Here is a 24,715-nt window from a genome sequence, read left to right as displayed (position 1 = left end):
GAATCTCACCAACTTTAAGACTTCAGTGCCTAGGCTGGCTTTGAACCTCAATCCTCAGAGCCTCAGATCTCAGCCTCCTGGGTAGCTAACAAGCCTCAGCACCATGCTCCCATTCTGTGTACATGGCACTATAAAAGAGTTTTGTGTTGAGAAAATGAAATGAAAGAGCTATCAGGGTCACACACATGCAATTGTGTAAGTGGGCTTCCAGTGTTTCTTTTGCCTGCTATAAGCTCTACCCTAAATGGACGTCAATGCAAAGAACTTGTATGTGTGCATGTGCTTACCTTAGGGCTGGAACTGAGGAACTGGGTGTCCCTAAGCTTCTTTTGCACAAGGTTAGTGCTATATCACTTGAGCCATAACAGCATACATAGCTTTTTCTGAGTAGTTTATTGGAGATAAGATTCTCATGGACTTCTCTTCTCAAGCTGCCGTCAAATTATGATCCTCCGATCTCAGCCTCTTGAATAGCTAGGATTACAGGCATAAGCCACCAGAACCCAACTTGCAAATAACTTTTGATAGGATGTTGAAATGAACTTGCCATCTATCCTACCCCAGAGGGTGACTGGGGAAACTAAAGAAAACTGCATATCTGCATTTTGAATGTATCATTATTATTAACCATTTACAATATTTATGTAGTGATACTTTCAACACTAATCACTAAAAATGTTCTCCATGTGCTTTCATATGTGACTATGATACCAAGCCTTACTATGTTGCTAAAAATTTATAGCTTCTTAGCTTTTCAATAACTCTGTATACATTTACCAAAAAATAGACAAACAAACAAACAAAAAGAAAACCACTGATATCCAGGAATGGCCTTTTCTTCCTTTATCATGTTTGCCCATTTTTTTCACCACTTCCACCAACTTCATTGAAGAGTACCTTCTCCCATTTGTAAACAAATAGTAAGTGTTCAGTATGCATTGTAAGAAGAAATGGACAGTCTTTCACAGTGTCCCATCTACTTACTGCTGTGAAGAAAAAATGCTTAGAGAGCCAGTCATTTTAAGAATCTCCCAATATCATCTGGGTTTAAAGGGGACTTTCTTCATGTCATTGTGCAAAACCCACACAAACAATTGGAGGCCAAGCATGGGAACTGATACCTGTGCTAACCTCTCCTGAGAAAAAAATTGAGACGTCCTGCAATAAGTCTTTAAAAATGGAGTTTTTGTCTTTTTTGGAAATACCTACTTTACTTGGGGTGAGGTTATCTTCCATTGTGGTTTTGATTTGCATTTCTGTTTGATGAGTGGGATTTGATGTTTTCAAGTGCTTATTGATTATTTTTATGTGTTCTTTTAATATATGTCTACTCAGGCATCTTGCTTATTTTTAAAAAAATTTAATTATTATTATTATTACATTACACAGAAGGGCTACCATTTCATAAGTCAAGTAATGTGTATATTTCTTTTTTTGTACAGTGTCACTCCTTCTTTCATTTTTCCCCTCCTGTCCCTGCCCACAAGTTACATTGATTATTTTCTACATAGTGTCTATTGAATATCATGATTTCATTTGGTTGCCCACTTGCTCATTTTTTTATTTTATTAACATTGATTTTTTACTTCCTCATTTTTAATAAGATTATTTGTTAAGAAATAGTGATGTGCTCTTTGGTCCTGGCCTCCAACATGCTGTCCAGACTGAGGAAGACCCAGAAACTTCGGGGCCATGGGATCCACAGCGGCATGGGCAAACACTGGAAGCACCCAGAAGGACGCAGTAATGCTGGTGGTGGGCATCACCACAGGATCAACTTTGACAAATATCACCCAGGTTACTTTGGGAAAGTTGGTATGAGGCATTACCACTTAAAGATGAATCAGAGCTTTTGTCCAATTGTTCATCTTGATAAGTTGTGGACATTGGTCAGCGAGCAGACAAGGATAAATGCTGCCAAAAACAAGACTGGAGTTGCTCCTATCATTGATGTGGTTCCATCAGGCTACTACAAAGTTCTGGGGAAAGGAAAACTCCCTAAGCAGCCTGTCATTGTGAAAGCCAAATTCTTCAGCAGAAGAGCTGAGCAGAAGATTAAGGGTGTTGGGGGTGCCTGTTTCTTGGTGGCTTGAAGAAGCCACACTGGATGTTCATTTCACACTGGATGCTCTCATTCTTTCAAAAAGAAAAGAAATAGTGATGTGCCGGGCATGCTAGCCCACACCTGTAATCCTAGCTGCTCAGGAGACTGAGACTGAGGATTGTGGTTCAAAGCCAGCCTGGACAGTAAAGACCTGAGACTCTTATCTCCAATTAACCACTAGAAAAACAGAAGTGGTGCTGTGGCTCAAGGGGTTAGGATGGTAACCTTGAGCTGAAGAATTCAAGGACAGCACTTAGGCCCAGAGTTCAAGCCCTACCACCAACAAAAAGAAAAGAAATACTAATGTGAATGTGAAGAAATAGACATCTTTATACATTGTTGATGAGAAGGTAATAAATATATAACCATTAGGAAAACCAGTATGGAAGTTTCACAAAAAGTTGCATAGAATTAGAATGTGACCCGGAAATCCCATTCGTGGGTATTTATCCAAAGGAAAGCAGCATGTGGAAGAGCTATCTACATTCCCATGGTCACTGCAGCACTGTTCACAATAGCCAAGATATGAAATCAACCTAAGTGTCTATCAGCAGATGAATGAAGAAAGGGAATGTGATCTAAATGTGATGGAATGTTGCTTAGGCATAGGAAAGAATAAAATCCTGTCATCTGACATTGACACAGATAAACCTGGAGGACATTATGTTAATGTGAAATAAGCCAGGCACAGAAAGATAAATACCACTTGATCTCACTTATTTATAGACTTGAAAACAATTGATCTCTAGAAGTAGAATAATGGCTACCAAAGGATGGAGAATGTGAGGGGAGTCCAAGCATTGGCCATATAAATTGAGTTGTTAAATTAAAACCTCTTTGTACAACAAGTTGAAGGTAATAAAATATAAAGTAAAATAAAATAAAGGGGAAAGTACCAGAGACCTATAGTCCTAGCAACAAGGCTGAAGCAAAAGAACTGTTTGAGTCTAGAAGTTCAAGTCTAGTCTAGGGGAAACAAAATGATCTCTTGTTTCAAATAAAGAAAGGACACGAGAGAGAGAGAGAGAGAGAGAGAGAGAGAGAGAGAGAGAGAGAGAGAGAGAGAGAGAGAGGGGGGGGGGGAGGGAGGGAGAGGGAGGAAGGGAGGGAGGGAGGGAGGGAGGGAGAGAAAGAGGGGGAAAGGGAGGGAGGGAGGGAGGGAGGGAGGGAGGGAGAGAGAGCGTGCTCAGGGAAGAAGGAAGGAAGAGGGAGGAAGAGAGAGGGAAGGAGGGAGAAAATAAGAAAGGAAGAAAGGGGGAGCAATGAAGGAAGGAAGGAAGGAAGGAAGGAAGGAAGGAAGGAAGGAAGGAAGGAAGGAAGTTTTGACAATTTAGTCTCCCCACTTTGCTTTTCAGAGTATATTCCTTGAACTGATGGAACCTTCCTTACTAGGAAATTTTAACTCAACAAACATACTTGCAGAATAGAGAACCAGCCATCTTGGCCCAGCGAAGCCTACCCAGCATGTCTAGATCTATCTGCTTTCTCCTATATGGAAAGGTTCTGTGATAACCAGGAGCATGTGAAGATTCACTGAATTGGTGTAATACAGTGCTTAGAACAGACCATGCCCTATAAATACAGACTGTTGTCATCAGATTATTGTCATCACTGTTAACTGTTAGAGTTAACTGTAGAGAGCTGGTCCTGGGGGATTCTGCTTTTGAAATATCCACTACAGTCCATGTTCAGAGCACTTTTCTTGGTGGCAAAGACTTTTTTGAATCCACAAATGAACTGGCTGCCCCTGGGTATGCTATTTTTACCATGTTTAAAATGACCTCGCTTACTGTTACATGGGTGGGTGGGCAGCTGTTTGCAATTATAGCCATATATGTGGCCCTCAGGTATGCCAGGGTTGGGCATCTGGCTTTCCGTGAAATGTTTTCAAGCAACTTGCCGCCGCGTCATGCTCAGCAGCCAAACCACACCAAATGGAAATGTACTAAAAGAGATGGGCAGAGCAAAAAATGCTCCCTGCAAAACAGAAAAGTGACTCATGCTCGTAAAATACCATTACCATGGAAATTCTTTACACACTAGCCATGGGGGTAGGGAGGGTAGACATTTCCATGAACTCTTCAATGCCTGTTATTGAGAAGGTTAGTATTTTCACAATGGCTTCACACTCTTTTACTAGTAGGACTAGAAAACCAGTTGGTGCTCAAAAGAAGTATCCCAGCTCTATGGGAGGAAGAGTTGGGCTTGATTCCTACAGACCCTGAAACACAAGCCTGCTTCCATCACCAGAGCAGCAGCCACCAACAAGAGTGTGTATGGATGCTTTTATATTGTTTTATATAGTTTTACAGTCAGAAAATAGAGAAACCAAGCAAGTAGTTACATGGAAGATTTCAGCCACTCTTATTACTGGAAAAGCAGCAGGCTGGCATGTGGAAAAGGAGGTTTTGAAAACTCTTAGTTGAAGACTCCTCCGGTCATGATACTCACAGCTTTCCATGCTGCTGCTTGTCTCACGCTTCTTCAGTTTGCAATTCTACTCCTGGCATGGTATCTTCTGAAAAGCGTAATTTTTTCCATCTCTCTGAGGAGTGTGTGTGTGCACTGGGGAGTGTGTGTGTGTGTGTATGCTGGGGCTGGGGGAGTACTGCTTGTGCAGTATGTTATGTTTATGTGTATGGTATAACAATGGTCACATGAGTCTAGAACAAATAGAAAGGTTTTCTACCCCCACACGACAAAGGAAGGAAGGAAGGAAGGAAGGAAGGAAGGAAGAAAAGAAAGAAAGGAAGGAAGAAAGAAAGAAAAAAGAAAGGAAGGAAGGAAGGAAATAAAGAAAGAAAGAAAGAAAGAAAGAAAGAAAGAAAGAAAGAAAGAAAGAAAAGAAAGAAAGAAAGAGAAGAAAGAAAGAAAAAAGAAAGAAAGAAGGAGGAGGAAGGAAGAAAGGAAGGAAGGAAGGAATTTGTTGAAAGAGACATCAGTGTTAATGACTGTCCCATATTAAAGCAGTACACATTGACCTGAGTGTAGTGGGTTTTGCTTGTAATCCTAGCACTCAGGAGGCTGAGACCAGAGAGTAATGAGTTCAAGGCAGTCTGGGCTACATAATGAGATTCTGTCTCAAAAATAACCAACAAAACAAATCGTAGCTACTCATTTTTAAACTACTTCATTCCAATTTTGCTCCTGTTATCCCCTTAGCACAAAAGAAATTCAGAACAGGAAAGCAGGGGGGGGAGGAAGAAGGAACGGGAAGGGAAAAAATGAAGCAGAAAGATGAAGGGCTTAAGCAGGCACTTGGCTGGCATGGTCAGCACGTGCCTCAATGAAGCAACACCCTCCAACCACCCGGAAACTCAGAACAATTGCCTGAGTGTATCTGAGGATAAGTGAATTAATGGCTCCAGAACTGTCGTCGCCCCCTCACTAACACGTTCTCACCTGTGACATGTTGGCTGGCTCAGGTTAGCAGGTTCAAAGCCGGCTTTGTATACCCATTCCCTTGTGAAATGTGTTGAATTTTCCCCACATGCACACTTTTACATAATTGTTGCGTGTTCTTGTACTTAATGAGAATAACATGATACCCATGTAAGGACGCCCAGGTGTTCTGGAACAGTGGTCTCTCAGATAAGAGTTTTGAGGGGGCAGGGACTCAACCATGAGATGCAATCCATCAGAAGCTGCACCCAAATCCACATGCTTCCCCAATCTCAGTTTTCCTTGAGATGAGCCAAATCAAATTATTATTGCCAGTCAACTTGTGTAAACGACAGTTCTGCTAGTTTCCCCATAAAATGCTGTGCTAAATAAACTGCCAATCTCCATTTCCATCTGTCTAGGGATTTTGAATGTGTTCAATGGCTTCATTCACAAAATGTTACAGCTAAAAGGGATTTTTAGTGATCATCTAATGCAAACATCTCGGTCCCAAATGTATGAAAGAACTTGCCTGTGGGTTGGAGGAGACTAAGCATGTTAGTGAAATGATGCAAAGCTAAAATCATGCCTTGCACCTAGCTTCCACCATAGCCATCAAGGACGGGCACACAGGAGGGACAAAAAGCAAGCTAGCTCCACTCTTTTGTTACTAGGGAGGTGCTTAATACAGACTTAAGAGGCATGTTTAAGCGGACCAGTTTACAGACTCCTACCCTCAGCAACTTCTTGTGCCAGCTCTGAGGAAACTGCTTGGTGTGCTGTGAGTAAGGGTACACATAGCCATTAAGCAGGGTTTGCCCTAACAGAGCTTGTGTGTAACACATTTCCTCTCAAACAAATCCTTTACAGAGTAAGATGTCTGGGCCACTCTCATTTGAGTGCATGTGTATAATTGACCTAGATTTTAAAAGGAAGGGAGCTAGATAGAGTAACATTAAAGAACATTCTGGAACTTGAAACTAAGCATTCTGAAGTTCCTAGGATGTATATACTATGAGTTTATTTTACCCATAAAGCAACATGGGTGCAAAGTTTCTTTGTGTGGGGGAAGAGAATAGAAAAAAATGTATCATAAGTATTGAGCATAAACTTGGGAAGCGATAATCATGTTCAAGAGGTAATGTACTCATACCCTTATGAATGTAACTGCAACTCCTCTATACATTACCCTAATAATAAAATAAACAAAAAATAAAGCTGGTCAATTTTATACAATTACTTAAAAATATTTTTTTAATTTTATTGTCCGCTGTGGAACTTGAACTCTGGGCCTGGGCATGGTTGTTGAGCTCTTCAACTCAAGGCTACTTCCCTACCCTTTGAGCCACAGCACCACTTCCAGTTTTCTGGTGGTCAATTGGAGATAAGAATCTCACAGACTTTAGTGCCTGGGCTGGTTTTGAACCATGATCCTCAGATCTCAGCCTCCTGAATAGCTACGATTATAGGAGCCACATGCCTGGCTTAATTTTTCTAAATTTTTAAACAGAAATTTTGGCAACTAGAGACTCTGTCTACTATATTAGTTTTTAGATTATATAGAAACAAGTTGAGTAGTAAGACATATTTTCTTCCTGTGTAGAATTAAGTGTCAGTGTACTTCAAGCCATGACCTACCCCAGAAATCATATCCAGATATTGTAATGTGGACCCCAGGCCAGAAACCAAGAGCTAAAATCTCATCCTTTTTATTTACCTGAAAGTTTCCCTGCTCTGGGGTTTCCCTAGGTTCCCTGCACTGTGTGGGCTCCCACAGTGTTCATCCCATCTCACCACACTGATAAAGCCATCTGCACTGCCAGCTCATGTGAAGACAGGAAGTGTTTTTCCTATTCACAGCTGTCTGGCCAGGGTCTGTTACAATGTATGGCACCTGCAACATGCTCAACAGGCATCTGTTGAATGCCAGGATGGTTCCTGGGCTTTATAAGGTCAGTGGTTACATTGAAACTCCAGAAGTGTTTCAGATTTGAGAATTTTAGGATTTTGGAATAACTGTATAGCTTTTCAAATCACAGATTTCTAATAAAAAATTCAAAATCCAAAACTTTTACAGTGCTGCGCTAGCACTCAAATTTCAGAACATTTCAAGCTCTAAATTTTTAAACTACGTATGCTCAACCTGTGCCTCCTTCCAAACTACAAGAGGAAAAACACCTTTTTCCTACAGTCTTATTTTCCTGTCTACTTTCCTCCATTAAAATTGTTTCCAACAGAAATACAGGAGCCTGAAAGACAGGCATACAGACTGCTATTTCCTGTGACCAAGAATTTTACTTCAAACACCAACAAAAAGGTTGATCTCATGAACTGATTCAACTTCAAATTTCATCAACTGATACTGGGGCTTACAGGCATTTGTAATACCTTAAGTGCAAGTCTTTAAAGGAAATGCAGTCTGGAATTCAAGCTCCAGAAAATATTGAATAATGTATAGTCTCTGGTTTTTATTCTAGCTCCCAGAAGATTTTTTTCATTTTTGTTATTTAGGAATCTTAATATTTATTAAGCAAAGGCTTGTCTAGGGAAGGGGCCACTTACAAGTTAATTTAGGCTGTATGCAAAATCCATTTCTGTGTGACTGTAAGAGTCATAAGAAACTGCTTATTAAAAAAAAAAAAAGTGGGGCCGGGAGTTTGGCCTAGTGGCTAAAGTGCTTGCCTAGCATGCACGAAGACCTGGGTTCAATTCCTCGGTACCACATACATAGCAAAAAGCCGGAAGTGGTGCTGAGGCTCAAGTGGTAGAGCTCTAGCCTTGAGAAAGTCCAAGGACAGTGCTCAGGCCCTGAGCTCAAGCCCAGGACTGGCAAAAAAAAAAAAAAAAAGTGCCAGGGCCAGGAGCATGACCTAGTGGTAGCATGCTTGCCTGCAGTGCACAAAGCCCTGGATTCAATTCCTCAGTACCACATGCACAGAAAAAAGCTGGAAGTGGTGTTGTGGCTCAAGTGGTAGAGTGCTAGCCTTGAGAAAGCCCAAGGACAGTGCCCAGACCCTGAGTTCTAATCCAGGACAGGCCCAAAATAAAGTGTCACTGGGCTCAAAGTGGTAGAGCGCTAGCCTTGAGCTGGAAAATTCAAGAACAATATGTCCAGGCCCAGGATTCAAGCCCCACAAGTAGCAGAAAGAAAGAACGAAAGAACAAATGAAAGAAAGAAAGAGAGAAAAAGAGAAAGAAATTGCTACTACAAGACCAGCAAGGCAGAGATTTCTAACAAGATGATTTTTACATAAAATAACACAATCTTGGGAATGACATAGGTTGTATATATCCTGCTAGTTAGAAGCAAGTTATAGGTCCCACCCATACTCTAGAAGTAGCATGAAATGGCACACTTCAAACCCTCTGGCAACCAAGGATTAATATCTGTTTCAACATTCTGAATAAATTCACTGCCTCCAAAATTCCCAGAATCTCATCTCCTCCAAACAGAAAATATCATTTAAATTGAGTGAGCCTAACTTAGTAGTTTCTGGCAAGTATCTGTTAAGTATAGCTAGCTTATAAGGAACCTAGAAGCTTCCTTATAAATAAAATTTTGTTGAATAATGTCCATTCTTATCTTAGACTAAGAAAATACCTTTTCGTAAAACATGAATATGTAAATCCAAAAAATTGTAAATTAACTTGGCTTCACTAATTATTCTTTCTTGTCTTAGTTCGTTTTGGGAAACAAGGACACAATACCTGAGGCTTGGTCATTTAAAAGAACAGAAGTCTCTTCCATATGGTTCTAAAGGCTAATGAGCACAAGATGTAAGCCAGGATATCTGGCTTATATGACAAAAGGCAGAAGCACCAAGAAAGGGGACAAATTCTGTTAGTGCTGAACACTTAGCATCTGGCAGTGTGAATTCCCCAAACCACTCAGGAAACATAATGCATAATTGGTCAATCACTTCTGACTCATGAATGATTGCCCCCAATAACTGATACTGATGCCTGTCATTGCTTTAGGCTCCAGTATCAAAAAAAATATTACGTTAACTCATATGAGCTAAATATTAAGAGTAAAGGTAAGCCTGTCTTATAAATCAGGGGATAGCAAATACTTTCTATGAAGAACTAATTAGTAATTACTCTTTACTATGTATATCGTTCAATGTTTGTTTCCCTTAAATTTGCCTACATAATTTGAGGGCCACTAGAGACTATATAAATATAGGCTGTCTTGCAATAAAGCTTTATTTACAAAAACAGGTGACAAGCTAGAGTTGGCCCTTGGCCCATAGCTTCCTTCCCCATCTTGAAATGATGCAGTGATCCGGACCACCCCAGCAGAGGGTTATAGAATAATTTTCTAGTGGCTCAACTAGAGAGAAGCGAAGGGAGAACACAATCAATTGCAAAAGACGATGAAATAGTGATCGTGAATGAAAACTTGGGCAAAAGTAAATTTTAACACTCAATACTATATTCACTCTGACATTGGGGTAGACTTGGAGTAGAATTTCTAAGTAAAATTGATAAATCATAGCTGTTGACACATAGCTTTACGATTGTATCTAAGTATTGACAAAGATAATTTAGTTAATAGCCTATAAATATATACAACTTTACTATCTTATGTATGAGGCTTTTATTTTTTTGTTAGTCCTGGGGCTTAAACTCAGGGTCTGAGCACTGACCTTGGCTTCCTCAAGGCTATCACTCTATCACTTGAGCCACAGCACCACTTCCAGTTTTTTCTGCATATGTGGTACAGAGAAATCGAACCCAGGTCTTTAGGCATAGAAGGCAAGCACTCTACCACTAGGCCAAACTCCTGGCCCTTATGTATCCGTTTTAAAATTAAATCTCAGTAGAAACTAAGGGAAAATAAAAAGATAATTTATTTAAACACTAAGAGGATTAGATCAGAAGTCCTGGGATTGAGAGACACTGGCTTAGATGAAATTTCTACTCCCTCTTTTCTTGGGTCCCTTTTCAATCTTCAAGAATGCTACAGTACCAAAAGCACCACCTCTATTTTTCCCCAGGTCTCACCTGGAGCATAACTTCAAAGGCACCATTAACATGACCACAGAAGAATGCATACCACGAAAACCGTATGCATCAACATCTGATTTCTTTTCTATTTGGTTTGGTTTCGTGAGCTTAGCCAAAATTTCCTTACTTTTCAGCATATTTCAGATGCTATTTCAATCAGCAAACATTCTTTAGTGTTTCTGTAGAGGCAAAGTGTTCCTACGCTTTTGAAGACAGTGCATGTGTGTTGTGTCCACTTAGATATATGGGCCTGGTGAGCTTTTGTGGGGATTGTGACACATGGTGAGAGTTTGTTTGGGGCCACAGTTTTTCATACATCACTAGATTTAATTTGCTAACAATTCGTTATGAAATTCAGCATTTTAATGTCCTTGTTAGCTTTTGAAATTTAAAATTGATGTTTCCTAAAACAAGAAAGGGTTCCTCCTTTCTGATGTTCTGAAATGTTTGTACTACTTGTTAGTGCTTCCTAATGGGATTGTGGGGGAGAAAAACCAGGTGATAGATCGTATTTTTTAATCCCTGAAAAACAAAACACTTCCCGCCATTACCAGCCTATCGCATACATGCACACACAATCAGACCAAATCCCAAATATTTGAATACCTGTGCCTAAGCCAAGCCCTGCAGTCTTTATAGAGAACATCTCTTTGTCCCTTCCTTCCTTCCTTCTTTCTTTCCTTCCTTCCTTCCTTCCTTCCTTCCTTCCTTCCTTCCTTCCTTCCTTCCTTCCTTTCCCTGCTAGTGTTCATCCAAACATTCACTTTCTTTTTCTTTCACTTTATTCTTCCAATACTGGTGTTTCCATACATGTCAAACAAGCACTCTCTAGCTTCAGAAGACCCCTGCCTTCCCTTCTGAGCTGAGGTAGTAGCCCAAGGTTGAGCTCAATTCAGCAGCAGGTTATTCCCTGGGGTTCTAAAGATTCCATCAGAGATCATAAAGCTGGACAGCTGTGGTCTGGAAGAGGATGTGGTGTGTCAAAAGTATTCCCTCTTGGATGTGGTGCTGTGGCTCAATTGGTAGAGTGCTAGCCTTGAGCAAAAGAAGCTCAGGGACAGTGCCCAGATCCTAAGTTCAAGTGCCAGGGCTGGAAAAAAAAAAGTGTTCCCTCCTGAGGGGGCTACCAAAAGGAATTTCTTTTTTCCTTCTGAGAGCTGAGAGGCCCACAGTGCTTTGTGTCTAGATAGGGACTTCTCGGGCTCAGCTCTACTGCTATTTGGCTTGCTGTTCTACAGACTGTCTTGTGCACAGTGGCATTGACTGGCATCCCTGGCCTCCCCCCATTAGGTGCTACTGGCAGCTTATCGATATACACCTTCATGACCATGCTAGCAAGAGTTATGGTTTGAATTTGTTTTGTTCCCCCAAGGTTATTGTGCTGAATGCTTAAGTGAGCTTAAATGTGAAACCTGAAAGAGATGAAGCCAAGATCATGGAGGCATCCCTCTCTGAAGAGTGATGGTGGTTTCTCACAGTGGGTTTTCCAGTGTGGCATCTTTGGGTCTCTCCTTTGCCTTATGTCACCATGTCATCTCTCCCTTGTGCACACTACCAGTTTTCTGCTTCTCAACCATGTTGTGTATAGCCACATGGGGCTCTACTAGGTTCAGGCACCATGCCTTCCAACCACCAGAATCATGAGCCAAATGAAGTTTTGCCTTATATACCCAGCCTCCAGATATTTTGTTGCAGCAATGCAAAAAAGTCAAATACAGAGGGTGAGTAAAATCAGACATTAGTTCCATTAACCAAAGTGAGTTACTCAGCCATGATTAATGACAAGAGGATGAGGCAATGTCATTCTCTTATGTGCTTAGAAACAGCAGTGAACTCAATGAATGTAAAATTAGTTATAGTTTTGTATTGCAAGACCTAAATCACTTCTAATCTACTATTGTCTGCACATATATAGATATGCAATATTACAGTTGGAAAACATTGATCCAAACCTCACTCCCCTAAATACAATAGGAATTAGCAACCTGAGGTACTCAGGTTTGAGTCATAAAACCATCAGCCACTAAACAACAGAGCCTGTCTAGAAACAGCATTTTGCATTTATGGTAAGAATTGCTAAATTAGCCTTTAAATATGACCAAATCACATACTGTGATTAAAGTTTTTAATTTCACTTGGAATTCACCAAACACCATAGTGAAACCAAAACTAAACTGTCTGATAAAGTCGAATTTTGTGAAAATTAAAAGCAAAAAGAATCTTTTTAAGTCACTACATTTTCAGTAGCCTTTTCCTTCAAATTTTAGAAATAAATTACCTACTGTTTTCATTGTGGTTTATCAGATATGAAGTGTTACAAGAAAAAAATAAATATGGGCTATATATAGATATGTATGGTATGTATATATGTGTGTATATACACATGTATGTATATGTACATATATATGCCCACAGTAGTTAGAAGATGCATAATTTGAGCCATACTCGGGTAGCTCATATCTGTAATCCTAGCCACGCAGGAGACTGAGATTTTGTCGCAGACAATCTGGACAGAAAAGTCTATGAAAGTCCATCTCTAAAATAGCCAGCAAAAGAGCAGGACAAGAGACATGGCTTAAATAGTAAAGTGTCAACAATCCTAGCAAGTACAAATTTGAATCCCACTGCCATTGAGAGAGATGTGTGTGTGGGGGGGTAGATGAGTAGTTTATTCTCTCATTCTAGTCATTAGTTAGGTTTGTAATTGGTTGCCAGATGGGTTGGGGTTGGTTTCTAATTGGTGGTCAGAATGGGTCAGCTCAGAAACCTGAGGTGAAAGTACGAATTTGGGACTGATTTATCTTCTAAGATTTGTGACAAAATAGACAAGGTGGATATATAACAGAATAATTATGTGCTTTCAGTCAACACCCTTCTCTCACATGTTGCTTCTCCAGTACAATGTTTTGAAACAGTGCCTCTTCCCTTGACAATGCAAAAAAGTCAAATACAGAGGGTGTGGGAGCAAAGGATATGGAGTAAGTCCTTGTGTAAGGAAAAAGAAAAGTGCAGAGGAAGGGAAGACAAAGTGGATCTCCCCTCAGTGACTGGACTCCTTTGCTCCACTCTGCCTCTTTTGGACCTGCAGTAGATTCACCTGTATCTGTATCTGTAGTCTAAATCATCCTCACATTGCCATCTTCAGATTATAGTTTCTTTTTTGCCAGTCCTGGGGCTTGAACTCAGAGCCTGAGCACTGTCCTAGTGCTTTCTCAAAGTTAGTAATCTACTACTTGAGCCACAGCACCACTTCCAGCTTTTTCTATATATGTGGTACTGAGGATTCAAATCCAGGTCTTTGTGCATACTATGCAAGCACTCCACCACTGGGCCAAACTCCCAGCCCCTCAGCTAATATTTTCTAAGAGCTAATGTGTCCCAGAGCCAGTGCCAGATCAGCAAGGAACAAAACACTCAAACCTGGACTTTACTTTTGAGCAAATCATAATGAAATAAGGAAAATAGCTATAAAAATGACCATGGGGGGCCGGGATTTGGCCTAGTGGTAGAGTGCTTGCCTAGCATGCACTAAGACCCAGGTTCGATTCCTCAGTACCACATACATAGAAAAAAAAATAACCATGGGAAGTGTTGCTGTGGCTCAAAGTAATAGAGAGCTAGCCTTGAGCAAAAGAGCTCAGGGACAGTGTTCAGGCTCTGAGTTCAAGCCCCTCAACCAACAAAAACAAAAAGAAGAAAAAAACTGAGCATGGCATGTAAGGTCTGCTTTGTTTCTAGATCAAATCAGAGCAATCTCAAGCCTCCACCTGCAGTTTGGCAGGAATTCCAGGGACCGACTAGCACTTTCTTGTCCTTCTTGGATCATCCAGAGGTCCCGGAGCTTTCTTCCCATGTGCAGAAAGCCTTGTGCTCTCCCAGGTGGCTGCATTCTCTAGTATGCTGGCTGGCACTACTACTTGGCACTGGCACTTGTTGTGGGTGCTCATCCATGCTGAAGCTGGAGGGGTCCTTTAAAAGGATGCTTGGCAGGTTTCCACATGCCACTGCCTCAGTCCATACAGGTCCCATCGTCCAGCTTTACAGATTTTTTGCACTGTCACTTCCTCCAGGACTCCATGGGTTCCACAAAGCCCTGCGCCTTCCAGTCCTGAGGTTATCCCCAAGGACACTGCTGCTTTACTTTTCAACTTCTGAAATACAAAGGCTTTATGTTTTCTGTTTTCCGTGACAAACTTAGGTTTGTGAACTACCTGGCAAGCAAGAGGTCCTCTTCCCAGATGTTCCAGAGGCTCATTTTGTGGTCTTGAATCTGGGCCACCACTGACTCTTGTGAAAGCTACACGTTGTGCAACTTCCAGAGCGGGATTGCTGGGTCAGAGGACAGATGCACATTACTTTACAAAGAAACTGATACTTTTCCTGAATGACTGGAACCTTTGCAGTCCCATGAGCAATGCCCTGTCTCGCCATCTCCTTGTCAGTGCTTAAGTCATCCATTGCTCTAAATGTTGCCATTCAGATGGGTATGAAATGGTTTCCATTACTATGATTTCTAGAGCTAGAAGCTTGGTGACATTGAACTCTTGTCATGTTTAGTCTGCTTTGGTCATGAACTGTTGTGGACTGAACATGTGTCCCACTATCTATAACCCAAGAAGAGAGCCTTGATCAAACCCAAACCCTTCTGGCACCATGACTTCCCAGTCTCTAAACCATGAGGAATCAGTGCTTGTGGTATATAACTCTGCTAATTTGTTATAGAAGACAGAACTAGGCGCAGTAGTGAGTAAATCAGAAATATGCTCCAACTATTTGGTATGCTGTAAGGGTAACAAAGATTAGGTGATCAGCCCCTTCCCCGACTATTTGTTCTTTAGAGCACTTGATATGGATCATGTCCTTGATTGTCACAGCTACACTGTGGAGCAAGTGATATGGCATACTTCCTCTTGGGCCAGTCAGGTGCATCACCAAACTGGTGCTATGGGAATAAAACAGTAGGTGATACCACTGCATGCCAGTAGTTCATACCTGTAATCTTATCTACTTGAAAGTCAGAGGTCAAGAGGACCAAGAAATGAGGCCATCCTGAGGAGACAATAGAAATCCCTTCTCAATCCATAGCTGGGCATGTTGGTGTGTATCTGTCTTCCCAGCCACATGAGCTGCAGAGATCAGGCAGATCAAAGTTTCAGACTAGCCTTGAGGGAAAAAATGATTACAAGACTCATCTCAAATGGAAGAAGCATTGTGAAAAGTCCCTGTAATCCCAGCTACAATGGAATTCAAATAGGTGGGTAAAAAAAAAAAGACAGCTGTGCCTCAGAGATAGAGTGCACACACACACACACACACACACACACACACACACACACAGCAATGATTCTCATTAAACCCTATGTTGAAAATGAACTATACAACTCGTGGGGGAGGGGTTGGGAGGGAAAATATGGGAGAAAATAAGGGGAGAGGTGACACTGTTCAAAAACAAATGTACTCATTACCTGACTTACATAACTGTAGCCCCTCTGTACATCACCTTTACAATAATGATTTTTTAAAGCAAGCTATATAAATAGGAACTCATCCTAAATCTCCTTTGAATCAGTATTCAAATTATTGTGATTACATAATTGTTCTTCATTGACAACCACTCATTGACAAATACTTATGGGATTCCATAAGTATTATTTTATGTATAACAGTAGAAATGAGCCATCGCTCATTCCCCTGGAGAATACCCATAACTTCAGAATGCTAACAGATGTGAGCCTGCATTCTATCCTCCAGCACTGAGAGCAAAGCTACTCAGCCCTGCATGCTACCTCTTCCCACACTGCAGGTGCAACAAGCATACCATCCTCATGCGCCCAACACGGTGGAGCAATGGACAGCTGATCCCACAGGAGTCAGGCCCTGAGCACATGGCTGCTGCCCAGTCCTTGTTGTCCTGGCAGGACAGCAATGCCTGCCCTAAGCTTCTGTGCCAGTCTGAGTTGTCTTTCCTTGGCTCACAGATAGCTGTCTTCTCCCCTGTCCTCACATAGTCTCCCTCTATTTGTGCTGGGCCTAAATCTCCTCTTTTAATATAGACGTCAGTTCTATCACATTAGGACCTCTCTTTAGAGCTCATTCTAACTCGAGAACCTCTATAAGGAATCTATTTCCATATATGACCACATAGGAGTTCAGCAGGGAAACACAATTCAGCCCATACTAGGGTGAAAAACACTAAAATATATCATCCAGTCAATCACTATGCTGAGCCAGCTGAAAGCAATAAGCAGTCATCTAAGCCAACAGCACACTGGAAAGCAGCTCATTTGAGTTTTCTGACTTTGAATTCCTGACTCGTTCCTCTAAGGTGGGTCACTCATAGTTTGTCCTCTAATAGCCACAGCAATGGAGCTGGGTATGCTGCAGCACCACTCTGGGCCCCACTCCGTGTTCTGAAACCAGGGGAAGGAAAGGGCATCATGCTCTCCCTCAAGGGAGAGAGCCAAGAGCCTCCCGAGTTCATAAAAGAGAACGAAGTAGAATTTTTTATTAAGTATTTTCTCACATTGCATGGAAGTACTGAATCAGTTTAATTTTTTTTTTTTTTTTGCCAGTCGTGGGCTTGAGCTCAGGGCCTAAGCACTGTCCTTGGACTTTCTCAAGGCTAGAGCTCTACCACTTGAGCCTCAGCATCACTTCCGGCTTTTTTCTAAGTGTGTGGTACCGAGGAATTGAACCTGGGTCTTTGTGCATGCTAGTCAACCACTCTACCACTAGGCCAAACTCCCGGCCCTGAATCAGTTTAATGTTTATGTGTGGAATTGTGAGGGTTTTAAAAGAAGAAGAATAAGCCAGGCCTTCTGACATGTCCTCTAATACCAGCTACTCACGAGAAAGAGACCTTGAGTTCAAGGTCAGCCTGGGCAAAGATAGCAGTGAAACCCTATCTCACACAATGAAAACAAAAGGCCTGAGAATGTAGCTCAAGTGGCAGAAGAGTACTTCTGTTCATGTTCAAAACCCTTCATTAAATCCCAAGCACCACACAAAAAAAGAGGTTAGAAATTTGGAAGTGCAAAAAACATTTTTTAGGAGAAACATCTTGAGATTCATCTTTGAAGCATGGTAAATCCATGAAAAGAAGGAGCTAAAAACTCAGACAGCCATACTCAGGAAACAAGTCTAGATGCTTATAGAGGGTCCATATTGAAGCTACAATAATGTATACGTGGACCAAATTGAATTAAACTGTTTTAAGTCTTTCATCGATCTTTTCCTTTCAGTTGGTACTTATAGAGAAAATATTGAATACTAAAATGCCCTATTTACTACTATCAAGAGTATCCTGCACACTGGTGGATCACATTTAAAATTCTAGCTATTCAGGAAGCTGAAATCTGAGAAAACAAATCTGTCACACTCTTATCTCTAATTAACTAGCAAAAAGCCAGGGATGCAGATGTGGCTCAAGTGATAGAGCATGAGCTGTGAGCAAAAGAGATGAGCTAGGATGCAAGGCCTGAGTTGAATCATGCCAAGTACCATGGTTCATACCTGAAATCTTACTACTCAGGAGGTTGAGATCTAGAGAATGGAAGTTGAAATCCAGCCCTAGCAGGAAAGTTAGCTAGACTACATCTCCAAAATTACCAATAACAACAGAGAAGGAGGTGTGGTCAGATAGTAGAGAACTAGCTGAGTAAGCTCTACATCCTGGATTTAAAGCTCAGTATCCCCACAAAGGAAAAAAAAAGATTGGATCATATACATGAACTAAATCTTGTCATTTCCTTTGCAACTAAAATTTGAACAAGAGCTCTTGAAAGTCAAAAAATAAACTAGCAATATTGCATGTTGCAATAACTCAATAACAAAAAGCAATACAGTTCAGAGATGTCAAAGATAGAAATTTCTCCGAAATATACAAATGGCCTGTAAGTGCATGGGAAGGTACTTAGTCTCATTAATCATTAGAGAAATTTAAATGAAAATAATCACAATGAGATGCCACTTCTAAGCCACTGGGATGGCTGTTACAAGAAAAGGATGCTGTGGATATAGTCCATTTATAGAGTAAATAGTTAGCATGCACAAAGTCTTTGCTTTGATCCCCAGAACCCAGGAACAAAAAGTAAAATAAGATAAGTGAAGTTGTTGAAAATTGGAAACATTTGGCCCTGCTGATAGGAATATAAATGTAAAATGTTCCAGCTGATATAGGATACAATTAGTGATTCTTCAAAAAGTTACACAGAATTCACCCATAATTAAATAATGCAATGTCTTGGTATATGCCCCAGAGAACTGAAAGCTGGAATTCAAACAGGTAGGTGTATAATGCTCATTGAAGCATTAGTCATAACAGCCCAGAAACAGGTAGAAGAAACTCATCAATAAGTAAATGGCTAAATAAAGCAAGACACAAGTGGAATATCATTCAGTCGTAAATAAAATGGATAATTCATAGGGATAAACTTCACAAATAATGTGCTCAGAGATAAAAGCCAGATAAACTGGGAAGTTATGGTTCATACCTACCATCCTAGCAACTTAGGAAATTGAGATTTGAGGAAATTAGGAAATTGAGATCTGATGCCAGACTGGGTAGAAAAGTCTATGTGACTCTTACCTCCAATTAATTTCCAAAATGTCCAAAGTGGAGGTGTGGCTCAAGCCTTGAGCGGAAAAACCCAAGGAGAGCACAAGGCCTTGAATCCAATGAGTTATGATATACATATATTATATATATAAGTATATATAATATATGTGATATTTATATATGTGATAGATATCTATCAGAAAATGTGGGTGAAAGTTTACCAAAAAAATATAACAAGACTGAAGACTCAGCCTCGGGGTGAAGCGTGGCGGGTATGAGTGCTCAGTGCTAAAGCCCTTGCTTAGCAAGCGTGCGGTTCTGGGTTTGACCTTGAGCTCCATAAAAAGAATAAGAAGGAGGGAGAGGAGAAAAGTTCATAAACAAGAGAGTTTCCTGTCACTCAATTGTACCTGTCATATTCCCAGGTTGTGGGGGTGAGGATGCAGTCATCCGTGGGTCACTGTTCTACCTAGTGTAATGCCAGAGAGGCCAGGTGGGAGAAAGACTGGAATACAGTGTCTCAGGATAGTACTGAGATACAGAACCGAAGAGTCCCTTACCGCTTGTTTGGTTTTTTTTTTTTTGGGGGGGGGGGAGGTGTTGTTTTGTTGTTTTGGCTTGTTATTTGTGCCAGTACTAGGACTGGAACTCAGGATTTCCATCCCTTGTTTGGCTTTTCCACTGAAGACTGCCTTAGCTTCTATTATTGAGCCACAGTTCTATTTCCAACTCCAGTCCTCAGACCTCAGTCTCAAGTAGCTGGCTTTACAGGCATGAGCCACCAGTGAGGGCCCAGAACCCCTGGACTTGTTTGTTACAGTCTACTATCATAATTGCTATACTTAGTTGTTTGTTATTTGTGTTTGTACTTTATAATGGCTAGTTTATGCATTGAATCTTATCATAGATACATATGTACAGAAAGAAATAGCACATGTAGGATCTAGTACAATCCATAGTTGTTAGGGTGACATTCCAGAAGGGAGATTTCATAGAAGGGTGAGTTTATTTTATAAGTTTATCCCTCTAAAACTTTTTGTTCTAAATGTACATGTGTAAACATCAGTGTGCCAGACTAAAAATTCAGGTTAGTTATAATGATGAACCCAGACCAAAGAAGGGAAAAACTTTGTGTGTGGGGAGGGGTGGTCATAGGGCTTGAACTTTGGGCCTGGGCACTGTCCCTGAGCAATTCAGCTCAAGGCTAGCATTCTACCACTTGAGTCACTGCACAACTTCTGGTTTTCTGGTGGTTAATTGGAGATAAGAGTCCCACAGACTTTTAGGGGCCCGGAGTTTGGCCTAGTGGTAGAGTGCTTGCCTAGCATGTACAGTTCCTCAGTACCACATGCATAGGAAAAAGCTGAAAGTAGTCTAAGGCTCAAGTGGTAGAGCTCTAGCTCTTGGAAAAGACCAAGGATAGGCCCTGAACTCAAGCCCAACACTGGCAAAAAAAAAAAAAAAAAGAGTCTCACAGACTTTAGTGCCCAGGCCGGCTTTGAACCATGATCCTCAGATCTCAGCCTCCTAAGTAGCTAGGATTATAGACGTGAGCCACTGGCTATGCTGGCTAAGAAAGTCTTTTGTCTATGATCGATATACCACATTTTAATTACTACTTTGAAGCACCCAATGTTAATCTTCTCTAGTAAAGCACTTTTTTTCTTGTTTGCTTGTTTTTGGTTGGTCCTAGGGCTAGAACTCTGAGTTTGGGTGCTGTCCCTGAACAACTTTTTGTTGAAGGTGAGCACTCTACCTCTTAAGCCATAGTGCCACTTCTGGCTTTTTCTATGATTAATTGGAGATAAGTCTCACAGACTTTCCTGCCCTAGCTGGCTTCAAACCAGATCTTAGACTTCTGAAGAACAAGGATTACAGTCATAAAGCACAGTTTGCAAAGGAAAAAAAGACCTTCTGAATCTATTGGAAGTAAAAATGCAGTCAGCCATATATCCACTCATCCTCATTAACTCATTATGAAAATACTGTCTTCTTCCTAATTTTTTATAGAATAACCATATGCATCAGATGCTCTTATTAATAGAATAGAACAGGTTTTTTTCCTATGCAGAAAAAAGCCCTGATATATAGCCTTAAGAAGAAAAAGGCATGAAAAGTTCAGGGTCCAATCTGCTCGCAAAAGAGGGAAAAATACCCAAGCCAGGCATGGTGGCTCACACCTATAATCCTAGCTACTCAGGAGGTTAAGATCTGAGGATCAAGGTTCAAAGCCAGCCTGGGCACAAAAGGACCTGAGACTCTTATCTCCAATTAACTTCTAGAAAACAGAAAGTGGGGCTTGGCTCTAGGGTTGGGTGGTAGCCTAGAGCTGAAGAGCTTAGGGACAACGTCCAGGCCCAGGGGTAGGGTGGTAGCCTCAAGCTGAATAGCTCAGGGACAGTGCCCAGACTGAGTTCAAGCCCAAATGACCACAAAAAAAAAAAGAAAAAAAAGAAGGATTAGGTAAAAATTAAACAGCACCTTTTCATTTCATCTGCCTATTTTTTCTTCTTGAATATTTACACAAATTTTTTTCCATGATAGGCTCTCAATAAACACAGCAGATACTGGATGAATGAATAATAGAGTGAATAACTGAATTAAAGGATAAAGGACTGACAAGAAAAGCTTAGCATTCCCCAATTATAAGAGTAGGAAATAACTTCTGAGGAGCTGGAAGCCCCGCTTAGATGACCGGTCTTGGAGCAAAAGCCTCAGACCCAGAGTTCAAGTCCCAGTTGTGATGGGAGACAAAAAAAGAAATGCTAAGGTGTGCGGCTGAAGGTAGCCCCAGCTACTACATGTTTAGTACACGAGTTCAGTACATGGTTAACATGCTAAAAACTCACCGGCACCCCACTAAGAATTTTTTAATTTCTTTTTTCTTTTCTTTTTTTTTTTTTTTTGCCAGTCCTGGGCTTGAGCACTGTCCTTGGACTTTCTCTACCACTTGAGGTTCAGCACCACTTCCAGCTTTTTGCTGTGTATGTGGGGTACCGAGGAATCACACCCGGGTCTTAGTGCATGCTAGGCAAGCACTAGGCCAAACTCCCGGCCCCGTATTTTTTTAATTTCTATACGCCAGGTAGGACCTCCATTTCTCTGACAAAGGCTCCTTTGTCTAAAAGCGCAGGCCCCGTGTCCTTGGGAATACATGCTACACTTCAAGTTGGGAAACCCACCGCGGAATTATAGAGATCTCAGCTGGACAGATATCTCTAAATCGACTCTCTTGCCATTGTTTTTTGTTTGTTTTGAGTTTGGATGCCCTGTTTCTTTGCTTAGTGGTACTTGAGGCAGAACCTAGGACCTCTCCCAAGCTACATAAGCACTGTAGCACTGAGGCGTGCACATGCCTCCACTGGTTGTAAGGGATCTAACTCATTACTACTGTACAAATGGTGCTTTTATGTGCTATCCTCTCACCACAGAGCACTCATTATTTGCAAACACTCTTTTGAAAAACTAATACAAAAATAAAATTTAATGAAGATATACTTTAGAGACAATAGCAAAACCTTTTGGCTAAAAATAAAATGTGTGTTTCAAGTATATTCATATGTATATCCATATATGCAAATGAAAACACCAGGGCCTTTATGATTAAATCAGTGAAACACTATGTTTGTATCAATCAAGAACTGATTTTAAGGAAAATAAATTAGTAATCATAAAGCCTTTTCTTTTTCTTTTTTTGCTTGTCCTGGGGCTTGAACTCATGACCTGGTTACTGTCTCTGTCTGTCTCTCTCTCTGTCTCCCTCCCTCCCTCCCTCCCTCCCTCCCTCCTCTCTCTCTCTCTCTCTCTCTCTCTCTCTCTCTCTCTCTCTCTCTCTCTCTCTCTCTCTCTCTCTCTCTCTCTCTCTTGCTCTCCTAGCACTCTACCATTTGACCCAAAAACTCTGGATTTTTTTGGTGATTAATTGGAGATAAGAGTCTCATGGAAGTATCTTACTCAAGCTGACTTTGAACCCACGATTTTTAGATCTCAGCCTCCTTAGTAACCTCTATTACAGACATGAGCCATTTATGCCCATCCCTAAACCCTCATTTTAACTTGTAAAAATTTCCCTTCCACCAAGCATTTGATGCATGCTTTCACAGGAAAAGCAACTGGTTGATGAAGTTTCTTCCTCTTTTCCTCAATTAGTTTGTGCTATGTAAAGTTTTAAAGTGAAAAGCTGGGTATAATAGTGCACGCACATACGCGCACTCACACACACACACACACACACACACACACACACACACACACACACACACACGTAGTCCCAGCAACTTTGGCAATGGGAGATGAGAGAATCAATACTAGAAGTTCAGGGTCAGCTTGGATAACATACTAGGACTGTGTTTGAAGAAAAATATAGAAAGATGAAAGAAAAAGAAAGAAAGAAAGAAAGAAAGAAAGAAAGAAAGAAAGAAAGAAGAAAGAGGGGGAAGGAAGGAAGGGGGAAAGGAAGGGAGAAGGAAGGAAGGAAGGAAGGAAGGAAGGAAGGAAGGAAGGAAGGAAGGAAGGAAGGAAGGAAGGAAGGAAGGAAAAGGAAAGAAACAAAGAAAGATGGAGATAGAGAAGGGAAGGAAGGAGACAGTGAAGTGGAGAGAGTGGGAGGAGGAGAAAGGGAAGAAGGAGAAGGAAGGAAAGAGAAAGAAAGACAAAATCCAAATTAGTAGAAATTAGCAACATTTACAAAACTAATTATTAGTGCCACAAAATGTTACAACTTCCATAGGAACTGCCATAATTGAAACTTAGAATATTAAAAATGGGTTGTAGCTGTATGTACTGTCAATATTATCTTATTTAAAAAGCAAGCCGCACATACATGAATAATTCGATGAGCGCTGTTGTCAAGAAAAAGGAATGAGATTTAACCTTAAATGGTTGAGTCTGCACATCCTGCCAAGTGATTCCTTTCATCACAACTCTCTATGCAGAACAGATGACACGAAGAGCCTTCCTTAATTAGACCAGTAGGTGGCGGTATTGACTGCATAGCATAACAGCTTTTCTCTAGCTGGGGCCTCTATTTCAAAAGAATAATTCCCAAGAAATACAAATGTGTTCATCTAATCTTTGTTTTGAAACTTTCAAAGATACCATGCCATGCTATCAGAAACTATTGTGAGTTCCCTTTGTAAAGGCCGATTATCCATCTATTTCTCTTGGCTCCACACATGACATTCACTTGATGAGAGGTGTTTGATTTCCAAGTGTTAGATACACGTTATCTGTTTCACCACTAGCAAAGCAGCACTGTTTACCTAGTTCAGGATAGATCTCTGGAACAACATGGGAAATTTTGTATAAACAGAATACAGGACAGCATGAGCATAAGAAACACAAGTTTACATTTGGACTTAGAAACATTTCTATAAAAGCAGGCTGCTTGGGAATATATATATATATATATATATATATATATATATATATATATATATATATATATACCTCCCACCTCCAGTAAATCAAAGAACATTTATAAACATAAAAAGTGCTGGAGAAGTACTCTGAATAAAATTCTCTGATTCTTTTGTACTTTCAGGTTTCAGTTTGTTTCAACAGTCCTATAGTACATTGTTATGTTGTTAGCTATTTCTGCCTTACAGTACAGGGCTGTCAAATCTTTAATAGCTCAGAATAAATAAGACATTGGAGCTACCAGG

At 40.7% G+C, this 24,715-nt stretch overlaps 1 pseudogene; it reads left to right on the top strand.

Moving 5' to 3' along the window:
• Positions 1-1,652: 1,652 nt before the first annotated feature.
• Positions 1,653-2,102, top strand: LOC150048391 (large ribosomal subunit protein uL15 pseudogene; annotated as a pseudogene).
• The last annotated feature ends 22,613 nt before the right edge of the window (positions 2,103-24,715 follow it).

Source organism: Megascapheus bottae, chromosome 22, assembly GCF_031878675.1.
Source record: "Megascapheus bottae isolate mThoBot1 chromosome 22, mThoBot2.hap1, whole genome shotgun sequence".
Lineage (NCBI taxonomy): Eukaryota > Metazoa > Chordata > Mammalia > Rodentia > Geomyidae > Megascapheus > Megascapheus bottae.
The sequence above is the reverse complement of the archived record's forward strand: the minus strand, read 5'-3'. Positions and strand labels throughout refer to the sequence as shown.